The sequence below is a fragment of the Cucumis sativus genome, chromosome 4, assembly GCF_000004075.3.
Source record: "Cucumis sativus cultivar 9930 chromosome 4, Cucumber_9930_V3, whole genome shotgun sequence".
Lineage (NCBI taxonomy): Eukaryota > Viridiplantae > Streptophyta > Magnoliopsida > Cucurbitales > Cucurbitaceae > Cucumis > Cucumis sativus.
Window position 1 is genome coordinate 10,505,393 of NC_026658.2, and position 16,711 is coordinate 10,522,103.

Here is a 16,711-nt window from a genome sequence, read left to right on the forward strand (position 1 = left end):
TAAGTATTGAAGGAAGAATGGTTAACTATTTGAGAGTTTGAGAGTTTTGGTTATTAGTTGGTATTTGTATAATTGAATTGTGGAATAAATAAATAATTATATTTATGGGTAATGTAATTATTAAGTTTTTATATCTTGGTTATTGGTGAAATAAAAAGAAGAAAGATTGTTTCGATGGGTAATTAAGGTGGAGAGAGAGAGAGTTTTATTGGAAAGTTAAAAAGAGAAAAGAAACTAATAATAATATTTATTATTACTAATAATAGTAAATATCATTATTGAATAGGTATTCTCTCGTTTTACGTGCATCATCTTCTCCACCACATTCTTCTTCCCTCGGAAACCCTAGCAACCGCCAAGGTTTCGGGCGGTGCCTCCGTCCGACAGTCCTCCAACTGAAGCCTTGTCGCCGTTTGTCTTCCGTCGTCGGTCGTCCTCGCAAACATCTGGTCTCCTTCACCATCGTCGTGAAGCAGCCAAAGCAAGTCTTCTTCGTTCGTCCGAAGCCGAAGCGTCACGAATCGCGCATCCCAATCGTCTGCGACCGCCAACTCGTTCGCACATGTAGGCTTTAGTCTTCTGCACCGTGTTTCTTCACCCGAGCCGTCCGTGCCATCTCTCTACACATGAGTTCCTCGCATCGACTACCTTCTTAGCCGAGTCGTGAGCCCCTTCCTTGGTTCCTTAACCATCTTTGCTTTGGAGCCATATTTGGAGAGGCTTTTTGGTAAGTACTTGATTGGGTTAGGTATACCCATCAAATTGTGAATTCTTGGTTTTAAGTAATTATAAATTATAGATTTGAGTTGGTCTATTTTGCTTGAAGGTCTAGCTAATTTTATTGGAGGACTTCATCCATCAATTTTCTTATTCAAGGTGTTTGGTTACAACCTTGGCCTTTGGGTACGTTGAAGACTTAAGTTTTGGTCTTTGGGTACGTTGAAGACTTAAGTTAAATTTAGATGATGGTTGACAAGTTTATTAATCTAAGTTTCGTTATGATTAGGATTCGTCTATTTGGAGAACTTTTGGATGTTGTTGATAAGATTAATTTTTTTTTTTTGCAAATCTTAAGGTAAGAGATTCGACTATTAGATCCTCCCATCATGTTTTCCCTTGGTATGCATTAGCGTAGCTATAATGTATGTGATGTAACTAATGTGATTGCTAAGGATGTAAGATAACGATAGCTACATAGAAAATCGTTGTGATATGAATGAGATGTACCCTGATTGGGACATGCTATGAGTTATGTTTATATAGGTCATGATATTTACGATATGATATGTTTATATAGGCTATGATGTTATGTTAGATTATTGTTAGAATCATACCTTATGGGTGTCCCTTCGGATCACCACCTATTTATGCGTGTGGCCAGTTTTATGTGTAATAAGACGGGATCACTTACAATCCGACTCTCCTGTAGGGTGTTTCCTTTGGGGTCACCGAGAGCCCAGATGTGTCCCTAGGGAATCTCTAAATAGCGTGCCTTCGGAGCACCATAGATAAATGGTACCTTCTTACAAGACTCTAATGGAAATCTAATAGACACATAGCGGACTAATAACAAGTCCCTTACTGAGTATAAATTTATACTCATATTTTACAATGTTTAATTTTACTCATGCATGTGTGGCCAGTTTTATGTGTAATAAGACGGGATCACTTATAGTCCGACTCTCCTGTAGGGTGTTTCCTTCGGGGTCACCGAGAGCCCAGATGTGTCCCTAGGGAATCTCTAGATAGCATGCCTTCGGGAGCACAATAGATAAATTGTACCTTCTTACAAGACTCTAATGAAAATCTAATAGACACATAGCGGACTAATAACAAGTCCCTAGCTTACTGAGTATAAATTTATACTCATGCTTTACAATGTTTAATTTTACCGGTAACGGTAGAGATAAAGGCAAGCTGACGAATGACAATAAGTGATCGTGGTTCGTCATAGGGAATAGTTCCGTTTTCTTCCACACTTAGATTCAAGAACTCATGTTTACCATTGGTTTTCCTTCTATTTTATATTTTGTTAAATTTTTCTGGGGCCAAACTAGTATTTTAATTAGTTATTTTATTCTCTCTTTATGTATTTTATTACTTATTTTAACTAAATATTTAAAATATTTCCTTAAACTTCAGTATTTTTTTGTATTTAAAAATAAAAAGTCTATATTTTTTTAAATGGTAATGACTTCAACTTAGTAGGAAAATTGGGTCACTACAGTTGGTATCAGAGATAAGTTTTAGATTCTGTAGACTGACTTACGATGTAAGTCTTTAATTTTTATCCCTATGGTTAATAAGGTCCTTCATCACTTGCCTGAATTAAACTAGATAAATAACTATGTATGTTATGAATGAATCGTAGTAAAAGACTTTTAATGGTGGGATTTAGGAAAAATGCTGCCACGTAGAAGTGTTCGTAGAGGTGGTAGGGGAGGTAGAGGAGTTGGACGTAATCAGCGTGAGGGACAACCTGAAGGACAGTTGGCTATACAAGCTATCGACCCTACTGCACCTGTCACTCAAGCAGACCTTGTTACCATGGAGTAAAGGTATAGAGTCTTGTTTGAAGTAATGGCACAACGACAACCTATCCAGCAGACCCAGACAACTTCTATTCAGGCACCCGCTGCAGGTGTTCATATTCCAACTACAAGAGTACATGCCCCAGTTATAGCCCAGAACCTACTAGACATGCTTTCAGCAGGAGCCAAGCACCTGAGGGACTTTAGGAAGTAGAACCCTCAGACTTTCGATGGATCTTTGGCAGACCCTACCAAGGCATAAATGTGGTTGAGTTCGGTGAAGACTATCTTTCGCTATATGAAGTGCCCCAATGACCAAAAAGTTCAGTGCGTCGTGTATTTACTGACTAAAAAAGATAAAGGCTAGTGGGAGTCCACAGATAGGATACTGGGTGGAGATATGAGTCAGATCACCTAGGAGTAGTTCAAGGAGAACTTTTATGCCTAATTATTCTCCGCCATAGTGAGAGAGGCCAAGTGCCAAGAGTTCCTAAAACTTGAGCAAGGCAACATGACCGTGGAGGAGTATGATCAGGAATTTGACGCGTTATCCCAGTTTGCATCTGAGTTAGTGAGAACCGAGGTTGAGAGAGCCGACAAGTTCGTCAGAGATCCAGGGTTTCGTTTGCGTCCTTATACCAACTACCCAAGCTAATGCACTATGCATGATAGTACACTTGAGTTTGCATGAGAGGTCGGAGTTGGCCAAGGCTGCAAAGAAGGGGCCAACTTCAGGGAAGAAACAAAAGGTTGGCAGTAACCTATAGCAGCACTATAGAGGAATTTGAGATTAGGTGGTTTGTTCCAATGACATCAACACCAAGTCGCTCAGGCAGGCAAAACCTTGAGGGAATTAACCATGTGTCCTAATTGTGGAAGACCTCATTCAGATCATTGCCTAGCAGGAAGTAGAGTATGTTACAAGTGCAAGCAACTTGAGCATTTAGCTGATAAGTGCCCTCAGAAATCGTTCAGGACTGTTTCGAATCAGATTTCCACATCCCATCAGGGGAGAGTTTTTGCCACTAATAGGTAGGAGACCAAGAGAGCCGGCACAGTGGTGACAGGTACGTTCCCAATCTTGGGGCACCTTGCTTTAATATTATTTGACTCGGGTCCTCTCATTCTTTTATATCCTCAATGTTTGTTCAGTGTCTGTCTCTACTCAATCTGGAGAAATTATGTTGTCAAGAGAAAAGATAAAAACATGTCAAATAGAAATAGCAGAGCATGTTTTAGATGTAACCTTATTAGTATTAGACATGTGAGATTTTGATGTAATATTAAACATGAATTGGCTATCTGCTAACCATGCAAGCATAGATTGTTCTCACAAGGAGGTAGTTTTTAACCCTCATGAGGCAACTAGTTTCAAGTATAAGGGAGTAGAGACTGTGGTCCTACCCAAAGTTATTTCGACCATGAAGGCCAGTAATTAAGCTGCTCGACCAGGGTACCTGGAGTATTTTAGTTAGTGTTGTAGACACTAGAGAGCCCGAGGTATCCTTATCATCTGGGCCAGTGGTAAGGGAATACTCTAATGTTTTTTCAAAAGAACTTCTAGGACTTCCGCCTCACAGAGGTCGATTTTGCCATCGAGTTGGAACCAGACACTGGTCCCATATCGAGAGTCCCATACAGAATGGCTCCAGCTGAACTGAAGGAGTTAAAGGTTCAGTTGCAAGAATTGCTGGACAAAGGCTTTATTCAACCTAGTGTGTCAGCTTGGCAAGCACCAATATTATTTGTCAAGAAGAAAGATGGGTCGATGCGTGTTTGCATTGACTATAGAGAGCTCAACAAGGTGATAGTCAAGAACAAATATCCATTGCCTAAAATTGATGACCTATTTGATCAGTTATAGGGAGCCACTGTGTTCTCTAAGATTGATTTACGTTTAGGATATCACCAGTTGAGGATTAGGGAGAGTGATATCTCAAGATTGCCTTTCGTTCCAAATATGGATATTATGAGTTTATTGTGATGTTCTTTGGTTTGACAAATGCTCATGTTACATTTATGGAATCGATGAACAAGGTGTTTAAGAATTTCTTAGACACTTTTGTGATAGTTATTATTGATGACATCTTGGTTTACCCCAAGACAAAGAATCAGGTCTTAGAGACTCTTCGAGCCAATAGGTTGTATGCCAAGTTTTTCAAGTGTGAGTTCTGGCTGAAGTAGATGTCGTTACTTGGTCATGTAGTATCCAGTGAGAGAGTTTTCTATGGACCCAGCGAAGATCGAAACCGTTACCAGTTGACCTCGACCTTCTACAGTTAGTGAAGTTCAAAGTTTTCTAGGCTTAGCAGGTTATTACAGAAGGTTTGTGGAAGGTTTCTCTCGTATAGCCAATCCTCTAACCCAGCTAATCAGGAAGGGGACTCCTTTTGTTTGGAGTCAAGCATGTGAGAGCAGTTTACAAGACCTTAAGCAGAAACTCGTTACTGCACCAGTCATTACAATGTCATATGGATCTAGGAGTTATGTGATTTATAATGATGCCTTTAAGAAAGGAATGGGTTGCATATTGATGCAACAAGGTAAGGTGGTTGCTTATGCTTCTCATCAGTTGAAGTGTCATGAGCAGAACTACCCTACACACTATTTAGAGTTGGCAGTAGTCGTTTTTGCACTTAAGATCTGGAGGCATTATTTATATGGTGAGAAGATTTAGATCTTCACAGACCATAAGAGCTTGAAATACTTCTTCACATAGAAGAAGTTAAATATGAGAACGCAGATGGCTCGAATTGGTCAAGGACTATGACTGTGAGATTTTATACCACCCAGGTAAGGCAAATGTGATAGTTGATGCTCTTAGTAGGATGGTATCACATTATGCAGCGCTCATTACTAGGCAGGCTCATTTGCATAGAGACATTGAGAGAGCAGAGATTACAGTTTCAGTAGAAAAAGTTACCTCACAATTAGCTCAATTATTAGTATAGCCAACTTTGAGGCAGAAAATTATTATTGCACAGCTCACTGATCCTTATTTGGTGGATAAGCACCGGTTAGCAGAAGCAGAGCAAGTTGAGGAGTTCTCTATATCCACTGATGAGCGACTCATGTTTGAGAAACGATTATGTGTGCCAACAAACAGTGTAGTTAAGACCGAGTTATTGACTGAGGCCCATAGTTCTCCATTTTATATGCATCTAGGTAGTACACAAATGTACCAGGACTTGAAGCGAGTTTACTGGTGGAGAAATATGAAGAGAGAGGTGGCAAACTTTATTAGTAAGTGTCTGGTGTGCCAGCAGATGAAGGCACCAAGACAGAAGCCAACAGGTTTGTTACAACCTTTGAGTGTGCTAAAGTGGAAGTGGGAGAATGTGTCTATGGACTTCATTTCAAGGTTGCCTAGGACTTTGAAGGGTTATACAGTGATATGGGTTATTGTTGATAGACTCACGAAGTCAGCACACTTCGTCCCAGAGAAGTCCACTTATACTACCAGTAAGTGGGCACATTTGTATATGACTGAGGTAGTGAGACTGCAAGGAGTGCCAATATGCATAGTTTCTAACAGAGATGCTCGTTTTACTTTCAAGTTTTGGAAAGGACTTCAAGCTGCCATGTGCACGAGATTGGACTTCAGTACAACTTTTCATCCTTAGGCTAATGGTCACACAAAGCGTTTGAATCAGATTCTGGAGGATATGTTGCGAGCTTGTGTGTTGGAGTGCTTAGGGAGTTGGGATTCCCATTTGCACTTGATGGAGTTCGCCTACAATAATAGCTGCCAGACTACTATTAGCATGGCATAGTTTGAAGCTCTGTATGGTAAGAGTTGTAGATCCTCTATTTGTTGGGGTGAGGTTGGTGAGCAGAGGATGTTAGGCCCTGTAGTTTAGACCACCAACGAAGTCATACAGAAGATTAGAGGTCGCATGTTGACAGCACAAAGCAGACAAAAGAGTTATGTTGATGAGCGACGTAGGAATCTTGAGTTTGATGTAGGGGACATGGTCTTTTTTAGGGTAGCACCTATGAAGGGTGTTCTGAGATTCGAGAAGAAGAGGAAGTTGAGTCCACGTTTTGTAAGACCGTTCGAGATTCTTGAGAGGATTGGCCCGTAGCTTATCATTTGGCTTTGCCTTCATCATTATCTGCAGTAGTTCATGACGTGTTCCATGTCTCCATGCTGAGAAAGTATGTAGCAGATCCTACACATATAGTTGATTATAAGCCATTACAAATTAACGAGAACTTGAGCTATGACAACCAGCCAGTTGAGATTTAGCGAAGGAAGTTAAACTGTTCCGTAACAGGGGAATTGCATTGGTTAAAGTTTTGTGGCGAAACCACAAGGTTGAGGAAGCTACTTGGAAGAGAGGGGACATCATGAGAGCTCATTATTCCGAGTTATTCAAGGATTAGAACTTTGGAGGACAAAAGTTTCTCAAAATAGGGGACATTGTAACCCTAAAGCTATTGTTGATAAGATTAATGATTTTTTTTGCAAATCTCAAGGTAATAGATTCTGCTATTAGATCCTTCCATCATGTTTTCCCTTGGTATGCATTAACATAACTATAATGTATGCTATGTAACTAATGTGACTGCTAAGGATGTTAGATAATGATAGTTACATAGAAAATCATTGTGATATGATTAAGATGTACCATGATTTGGCATGCTATGATTGAGTTATGTTTATATAGGTCATGATATTTATGATATGATATGTTTATATAGGCAGATTACTGTTAGAGTCATACCTTATGGGTGTCCCTCGAGATCACCACCTATTTACGCTTGTGTGGCCAGTTTTGTGTGTGATTTGATGAGATCACTTACAACTCTCCTGCATGGTATTTTCTTCAGGGTCACCGAGAGCCCAAATGTGTCCCTAAGGGATCTCTGGATAGCGTGCCTTCGGAAGCACAATAGATAGATAGTACCTTCTTACAGGACTCTAATGAGAATCTAACAGATACCTAACAAGACTAATAGCGAGTGCCTTATACTGAGTATAAACTTATACTCATGCTTTCCAATGTTTAATTTTACAGGCAACGGTTGAGGTAAAGACAAGCTGGCGAATGACAAGAAGTCATCGTGGTTTGCCATAGGGAATGGTTCAATTTTCTTCCGCACTTAGATTCCAGAACTCATGTTTACCATTGATTTTTTTTCTATTTTATATTTTATTAAATTTTTATGGGGCCTAAACTAGTAATTTAATCCATTATTTTAATTATTTATTTAGTTATTTTATTCTCCCTTTATATATTTTATTATTTATTTAAACTAAATATTTAAAATATTTCGTTAAACTTGAGTATTTTCTTGTATTTAAAAATAAAAAATCTATATATATTTAAATGGTAACGACTTCAATTTGGTATGAAAGTTGGGTGGTTACAATAATGAATATGTTATACCAAATAGAGTTTTGAATTAGTATTTACTCTGCATAAATATAGGTTTTACACAGACTATTATTATAGTTGGTGTCCCAAACATGGAGGGTACTATAATAACACGTTCCACCAACTTCTAGTTGATGCCCTAAAGAGAGTTAATCTTATAAATAACACTTTTTATCTATAAAAGAAAAATATCTTAATTGAGATAATAAAGAATCCATCCTAATTCACTTAAGTTTAATCCATTTGGAATTCAAACAAACTCAAATAAATTAATCTTATAATCCAACTTAGTTTTAAACAATATTTATACAGTAAGCTAAGACTGATCGAATTTTGACTATAAACCCTAGTTTCACTCTAAGAAACAAAATTTACAGAATATTAATTAACTTAACTGAATATACAATAATGACGGAATAATCATCTCTTTAAATTGCACTGCAAAAGAAAAATAAAGAAAAGAAAGAAAAGAAAAAGAATTATACATAACACATTGGACATTTATAGTGAAAGAAACAGTTGTTGGGTTTTAATAAAGAAAATATAAAATGGGTCAGTGTGTAACTGCAGTTTCAAACAGTTAAAAGAGAGAGAGAAAAATTGAAAAGAAAAGAAATTTAAAGAGAGAAAGAAAAGAGATGGAATTTGTCAATGACAATCTACAGAGGTTGAAAAGGCAAAAGGAATGAGAGAGACCTTGAATGGAGAAGATAAGACATGTGACTAACTATTGTCTTTTAAACAAACCCTAAAATCCCTTTTAACTTTCCTTCTTTTCAAAACTTGGGATCTAACAAATATATATTCTCACTTCCTAATTCCTTCTACCTTATCATTAATCTTTACTTTCTTCTCCATCTCATTTTAGTTCTTTTTTTAACCTTTCCTCCTCCTAGCTTTAATTTATTGATAATAATGTAGTTCTTTGTTTTTGTTTTTCTACTCTTAAGAACAAAAAGAAGACAACTTAGATAAAAAAAAAAAAAAATCTTTAAGAAATACATTATATATTATAGGATTAAGGACTCGAACTAAATGAGACGGATGATAAATAAAAGGGAAGTGAATTATAACTTAAATAATATTAGTTAGAATTACTCAAATCAATTACTTAAATATTTATTCTAAAACTTTTATTTAATTATTTTTTATAAATTGAATTAAAACTAACATCAAAATAAATTAAATTTATTATAAGTTCTTTCCAAAGTAATAATAAGTTATAGTTGGTTTAGGGTTATTTAAGAGGAAGATATATAGGTTAAGAAAGAGAAATTAAAAAATATTGATATCCATGAAATGAGGCATATACCATTTGGCAATTCTCTGCATAAGATATACTTTTTTTTTCTAAGAACAATGTGATCATATATGAGAAATTAATTAACGTACACTATTTTTCATTTAGGATAACACAAAAACTATATGAGTGGGAGATGAAAATGTGTATAAATAATATTTTAGTTTCATGGGTAATTCAGTATGGTATCCCTTTGGGTTATTTAAAAGTGAGAGAGTACAAAATTGTCATATATTATTACACATTGTCATGTGCATGCCCACAGTTTGCACGTGGGAATCAGTGCCCTTCTGAAAATCTCTTAACAAATAATAAGGATTTATCTATTTTATTTATTTTTTGTTTAAACGAAATAATAATAAATTTCTTCTTCCACAACCCATTCCTTTCACTGTTGCACTGTCCAACAATAGTACTAATCTGTTGTGTATTTATAATATCACCCTTCCTCGATTCTTTTTCCTCTCTCCACAATAACCAAATCTATATATTTATTTATTTCTTTTTACTAATTAACCCTCCTCCCTACTTGTAATCATTTCATCTTTTTACTTCTGAATTATAATGTTAAGAGATGAGTTTTCGTGAAGTTCCAGAATGCATTCTTTTACCTTCTCAACTGCTTTTCTTTTCTTGCACTCTTTGTCTAGTTGGAAAGTTAGAGTTAGAAAATGTTTGGTTTGGTTAGTTAATGTATGACACAAATATAAGGAGTAGTTAAGGTGTGTTGAGAGACGGAAGAGTTGATGATTTAAAGTAAATCAAATAATGAGATGAAAGGAATTGAGAAAAGGAGTGAATAAATGGTAGGGTACAAATACATTAAGGAGGAAGAAAGGGAGGAAGGCCCCCCCTCCTTATGTAAGTTATAATTAAACGAGTACCTACAAAGAAACAATAAAGAAGAGAAGAAAAAGAAAAAGAAAAAGAAAAAGAGAGATACAGGGGATATGAAGTTAGGGTTGTAATTAATTATGCAATAATAATGAGTTTGGGTACGACGTTTAAGCCGTTATTTTGATTTTTTTTTTTTGGTTTTTAGGGTTTGAATTATGTAATAATAACATTAAATGAATGGGGGAAAATGGAATGGCCAAGTTTAGGAATAATGTGTTGTGTACCATTTTCTGCCATTCTGTTCTGATTATCTAAAGGAGAGGGATTGAGAGGTCAATTCAAAAACATGTCTAAATCATCTCTTCCTTTTCTTTCTATATTATCACTCTCCTTGTGCTGTCATATCATCAATGAAATCTCATTCAAAACCATCACACTCCCGACTCTCATCCCCATATTATATATTCATTTCATTCCATACTTCCACATTTTCATCACTTCAATATCGGTATAAACATCACATAAATCCATATTTTATATCAAATTCCCCCAAACACAAAATCTAATCATCAAAATCTTAATAATTAAATGTTTATTTACTCTTTTTTTTTTTAGTTTTTTAAATTTTTCCAGCAATATCCAGCACATCAATATTTTTATAATCAAAATTTCTGTAAATTAGTTAACACTTTGATATTTCTACATCAATGTTTAAACTTTGCACCTAACTTATCTAATAAACACCCACCTCTTCGTACCCACCCTCTAATTTCTCTCTCTTTACATATAGATGTAACACTTATGGTAGCATAATTTAATTGGTGTTGAACCATCTGAGATAACTTAATGTCTAAGAAATTTTAATTTGTTAGGTTTGAACTTTTACACTCCTGATGTAATAGAATAGAGAGAAAATAACTTCTTTTTTTGTTTATAGGATATGAGTTTAATTTTCATTTAACCTCCTTTTTTTTTTTACACTAATTAACTAACTTAAATTTAAGTTTGATTTTAATTTAGTTTGTTGATTAATGAAGAAGAATTATAACTTTTTATAACTATTTAAGTTTACTATTCATTTTCATCTCTATCAAATTTAATTTAAAGATTGACGTCATAACTACTTCTTTTTATTTAATAGTAAATTTGCTATTAGTCTACATAGGATGCAAAATTTAAAAATATCTACCTAAGCCAATCGTTTATAAAACATAAAATCTATATTATATATAAAAGCTTATGTATTCAGAAATTTTTTACTTCATTTTAATTTTTATTACTCATTTTGATGACAATTTTATCATTCAATTTTAATACCTCAATAGTCGGTAAATTTTAACTCTTTCTCTTCATTTCTCTATCCATTTCAACGTTTGATTCAAAAATATTTATTTCCAGAAGAATTTTTATAGGCATGATAATAAATTCAATAAAGACTTTTAAAATTCTATAATCCACACTTTGTACCAATTTATTCAATATAAATGTATGGTATCCCTTACTTTCTTGAAGCAACAAATGTTAAGTGGAGAGAAAATTGCAAGGGAGACAAGAAAGATGAGAATATAAATATAAAGATAAACAGTGAATCTAGAAAATCATATCATCTAGGAGGAAAGAAAAATATAAGGAAAAAGACAAGATTTATTTCTTCAGGTGTTAGAGATCTATACAAATATTTTCTAGAAATATTATCTTCTTTTCTATTTTTTTGAAACTATTTTTCTTTTCGTTATTTTTTTTAGTTATATAGACGAGTAGAGTAGAATGGAAAATTTTCGTCCATATTCTTTTCTATTATATCTTCCTTTTATTTTTCTAGCTAAAATGTGAAAGTAAAATGACATAAAACTTTATTTTTATTATATATTTTATCTTAAATTAATTTATCTCTTTGTTATGCTTTTTAGGTCAACACTTCAAAATTTCTAACTTTTTTTAGAGTGTGTTTTTAAATTTAAAAATTAGTATTATTTTAGATGATAAAAATTAAATTTTTAGATATAAGCACACAACCAAAAGAGTTGAAAAAAACTGAAATTTGATGAAACTAAAATTTTTCTTCTTTGTAACTTCTACTTCTTTCAACGATCTTCAATAATATAATATTAATTTTAAAATATTCTATAATTTAGAGATATAATATAAATTTTTTTAAAAAATAAATTAAATATTATCACATTTTGATACATAATTAAACTTAAAATAAATAGATTAACTAAAAAAATAAATAAATGTTCGTATCCAATGTCTTAAAGATTTAAAGAAATAAATTTTGAAACATCTCTATTGTTAATTATAATTAACGATGAAATATCAATTATAAATAGAAGTAAGAAATGATGAGATGTAACTCTAAATTAAGTAAATATGAAAATATAATTATTAGTCAAATACTACTCTAACTTATATTATTAAGTTTATATTTTAAAAGGTAACATGCATCACATGCAACCTAGGTGAAAAATACTAGTTAATAAAATTGATAATGTTGTTCAAATATTTTACTTTATATTTTTAAAATGAGCCTTAATATTTTATGTACTTGAGACCTATCTAATTAATTGATAAAAAGTCTAAAAAAATTAAGTAATTTTTATATATAATGAAAGATCAAAAAATTTACCTTCTGTGTAACAAAGTCAAAACGTCCATGATATTTTCATTAATTTCAAGTTTACACTTGTATAATGTAAATGATTTATCCGTTCTTTTTTTCCTTTTTGAGATTTATTCATCTTCTTTTCATCTTATTAATTTTTTTTTATTATTTCTTCTTCATTTTACAATATTATGGTTATTTATGTAAATATTTACCAATTTATTCATTTACTCTTCCATATTTTTTCCTTATTCTTTATTTTTCATCTTTTTTTTTTCCTTTTGGTACAAGATCTCTAAATGATATATTGAAACAAATCTAAATGATCAGTTGTCTATCCTAAATAAACAGAGATCAATCACTATCACTAATATATCATTTAGATTTGGTATAACATCGTTTAGACTAGGTAAAGATCATTTAGACTAGGTACAATGGTACAAGATTGTTTAGGCTGGGTACAACGATATAAGACCATTTAGACTTGGATACAAAATTATTTTTCACATACATGTGACCAATATTAATAGTGGGACATTTTTGTTATTTTACGTTGCAGGCTTGTGAGCTTTTTCATTTTTTAAAATTGTTCTATATGGTGCAAATACACATGGATATATTTGTTAAAAAATAATATAATAAAACGACAAAATATTTATCTTGTATAAAATAATTGTGAAAACGGTAAAAGCCCACAGACCCACAATGAGAAGTGCAAAAAATGCTCCAGTCAACATGCAATTGATCGGTCACACGCGTGTGTGTAATTCTTTTTTTAAACGATCATAATACTCGATTATGTAGAAAATGTTACACAATCGTGTAGGTAGTATTAACACGATTGTGTAATTTTTTTTAACGGTAAGAAAAATGTTTCAAATCTAAACGATCGTGTTGACCACATTAAATGATCATGTTGACCATGGTAAGCGATCGTTTAAGATATATCAACTTTAAATTATGAAAACATTGCTTAAAATCTAAACAATCGTGTGACTAGGTAAGATATCATTTAAATTAGATCCACGTGATCGTGTAGTTCTTTTTAAACGATGGAAACAATGATTTCAAATCTAAACGACCGTGTTGGCCATGCTAAACGATTGCATTTACTAGGTAAGCGATCGTTTAGATCGTATCAAAGTAATATTTAAACTATCTTTATATTCTAGAAGAAGAGCTAGAAGAAAGAAAGAAGAAGATGAAGAAAGAAAGAAAAAGAAGATGAATAAAAATAGAAGAAAGAAAATATGGAAGAGGAGCTGAAGAAATTTGGAAAGAAAAGATGAACAAATTAGGAAGAGGAGTTGAAAAAACCGGGAAGAGTAATGAATAAATCCCAAAGAAGAGTAAGAAAGAGAAGTGACCAATTGTTTGAAATATTAACGACAGATTTGGAATTTATGAAAATATTTTACCGCTTCATAGACTTTTCAATTTTTGTTACACATGCCGTAAATATTTTGGTGTTTTGTTACGTTTATGAAAATTAACCTATTTATAGATAGCTAAAATGAACAACCAAGTTCAATCGACAACGAACATGTAATCGATTTTGAGAGGTTCAATCTCTTAATCTATGTATAGGAAAAAAACACCTTATAATATAATCATCTTTAAATGGAACTGTTTTTTAGAAGACAAACATATTTATGTAAAATAAGTTTAAAAGTGATATTTAGCAAAATCAATCAAAATATTTATAAAATATAACAAAGTTTTATATTATATCGATAATAGATCATTTTGATAGAACTTCTATCCATGTCTAAGATTGTATGAATAGATATTGGCATATAGTCTCTTAGTGACTATATACCTCTATCATTGACATAGTCTTAAATTTTGTAAATATTTTTCTCAATTCTATCCTTTGTATTATTAATTTCAGTAAGATAATTGAACCAAAAATAGATAAAGAAAAATAAGCAACATTATTGTATGGTTTTTGAGCTCATAGTTCTTCCCATCTCAATCAAGTCTATTGAAGCATCATCAAGCTTATATGACTTGCCATTTTTTAAAATTAAAATTCATTCTTTTCTACTTTTGTTAACCATTTTCTTTTTCATAATTTCCACATGATAAACGATTAGTCAATGAAACTTTTTCTCTCATCTAATCTATGAATTGTTGCAATCTTAATTAAATGTCATCGGAATCTTGAAAAAAATGTAAATAATTCAAAGAGATATATTAAATGAGCATTCACGAATGATGTATAATTGTCAAAACATCAAAATCACTAAATCAAGCTATCATAACCTAAATTTTTGATGTCACATGCTGCAAGATCTAATATGATAGAGATACAATAATATTGTAACAAATCATAGAGTAATAATTAAGAGATCAATAATCTCATAAGTAAGATGAAATTTCGGAGATCATATGTGGACTTTTCGATATTATAATTGTCTACACAAGAGATCAACATTCAATTGTTTACCCAACAAGAAATTAAATAATAATTACAATAAAAAAATCTAATTATTTAGTTATATTACTAATGTCAATTCGACTTTGGACCCATTTCAATACTCAACCGGTTTATTAGCATTTTAGACTTCTTACCTTTAAATTCTAGCTATATACATCCTAACTTCGAGGAAGGTTAGAATACACAGAATTTGTTATCTCGCACCCCAAATAACAAAGTGTGAACTTGTTGATGAGTCAATAAGTGAGAATGTTGAGGCGATACACCCTAGCGGGGTTAAATAAGGAAATGCTTCGATACTTAGTTATATTATATCACATTATATGTTAGGTGGAATATGTATTTTTTTATTCTCTCCTCTAATAATATAACTGTTCTTTTTGTGTTTGTAGATGTCACTGACATGCTATTAGTGAAATACATAAAAAAAAAGGAAAAAAAGTAGGTTGATTCAATGCTTTAACAAAGGTTAGGTTTTGTTTGCATAACTTTTGGTTTATTTTAAGGTTAGGTTTTGTTGCATAACTTTTGGTTTATTTGATAGTTTGGCTCAAATTTATTTGAGGAGATTTGGATGACCTATAAGATGAACTACGTCGTCTCGCACAAAATCGTGGTGCTTTGTCTAACACACTTAACCTTGAAGATGATATTGTGTCAAGTTGAATACAAAAATAGTCACTCATATTTATACTTGTCTCATCTAACACTGTTGTGGAGCCTTTACAATGATATAGCGATACCAAAGGAAGAGAAGTGTCTAGATATTCTCAATTTGGTAATTTGTTGGCTAGCTTAAGATCTTGTTCCTTTTTTTTTTTTTGGTTGATATATAAGTCTTGATCTCGACACTTGTGGTTAGCCAAGACTTCCCCATCCTTTCATTTTGTAGGAGTGTGGGTTTAATGGACATGGTGACCTTGTGCTATGAATTAATTCATTAGGTTGATCAACCATAAAAAATTTGTATACGGACAATTCGAGCATAACCTTAAGTATTAAGCATAAACTTAAGTACTAGTTAGAAAGAGATGTTCTTAGCTACTAAAATAGTTAAGAGAACCTTCAAACTTTCCAACATTCTATATCATTGACTTAAAAACTAAAGTACTAATTTGTATGTTAGGTTTAGCAAAATGTGTAAATTTGTTTATTTTAGGTATTAAACTGATTTATCCCCCCAAACTATATGAATCCAAGAAAACATAAACAAATTAAGTTAACCTTTTATATCACATCTAAACTACATTTAGATTGCACATAATTATACAGGTTGTAATAACCTATCTCCAAATATAGATTATAATTTTTAATGTTTAAAAATATGAGTATGAATAATGTATTTTGTTTTAGAGGCAGTAGAATTCTACAAGATGTTGGAAAATTACTGTTTTGCACATAAAGTTGAAATGAAATTGGAAGAAGAGCCACCAAAAGAACAAGCAGAAAAAACATACAAAATTGCATTATTTTGTGAAAGAAATTAAAGGTGATGGGACCTATGTTGCACCCAAAACCATAATTTGAGGGAAGTTATGGTGTGATAAAAATGGGCCACACAACTAACAAAAGTTTAGCTTCACCTTGCACTTATGTTCATGGTTTGCCTGAAAAATTAGG

At 32.7% G+C, this 16,711-nt stretch overlaps 1 long non-coding RNA gene across 1 annotated transcript; it reads left to right on the top strand.

Moving 5' to 3' along the window:
- Positions 1-260: 260 nt before the first annotated feature.
- On the top strand, positions 261-1,258 carry LOC116403273. Its single transcript, XR_004215946.1, has 2 exons — positions 261-727; positions 827-1,258. It is a non-coding gene; the product is annotated as an uncharacterized LOC116403273 (long non-coding RNA).
- The last annotated feature ends 15,453 nt before the right edge of the window (positions 1,259-16,711 follow it).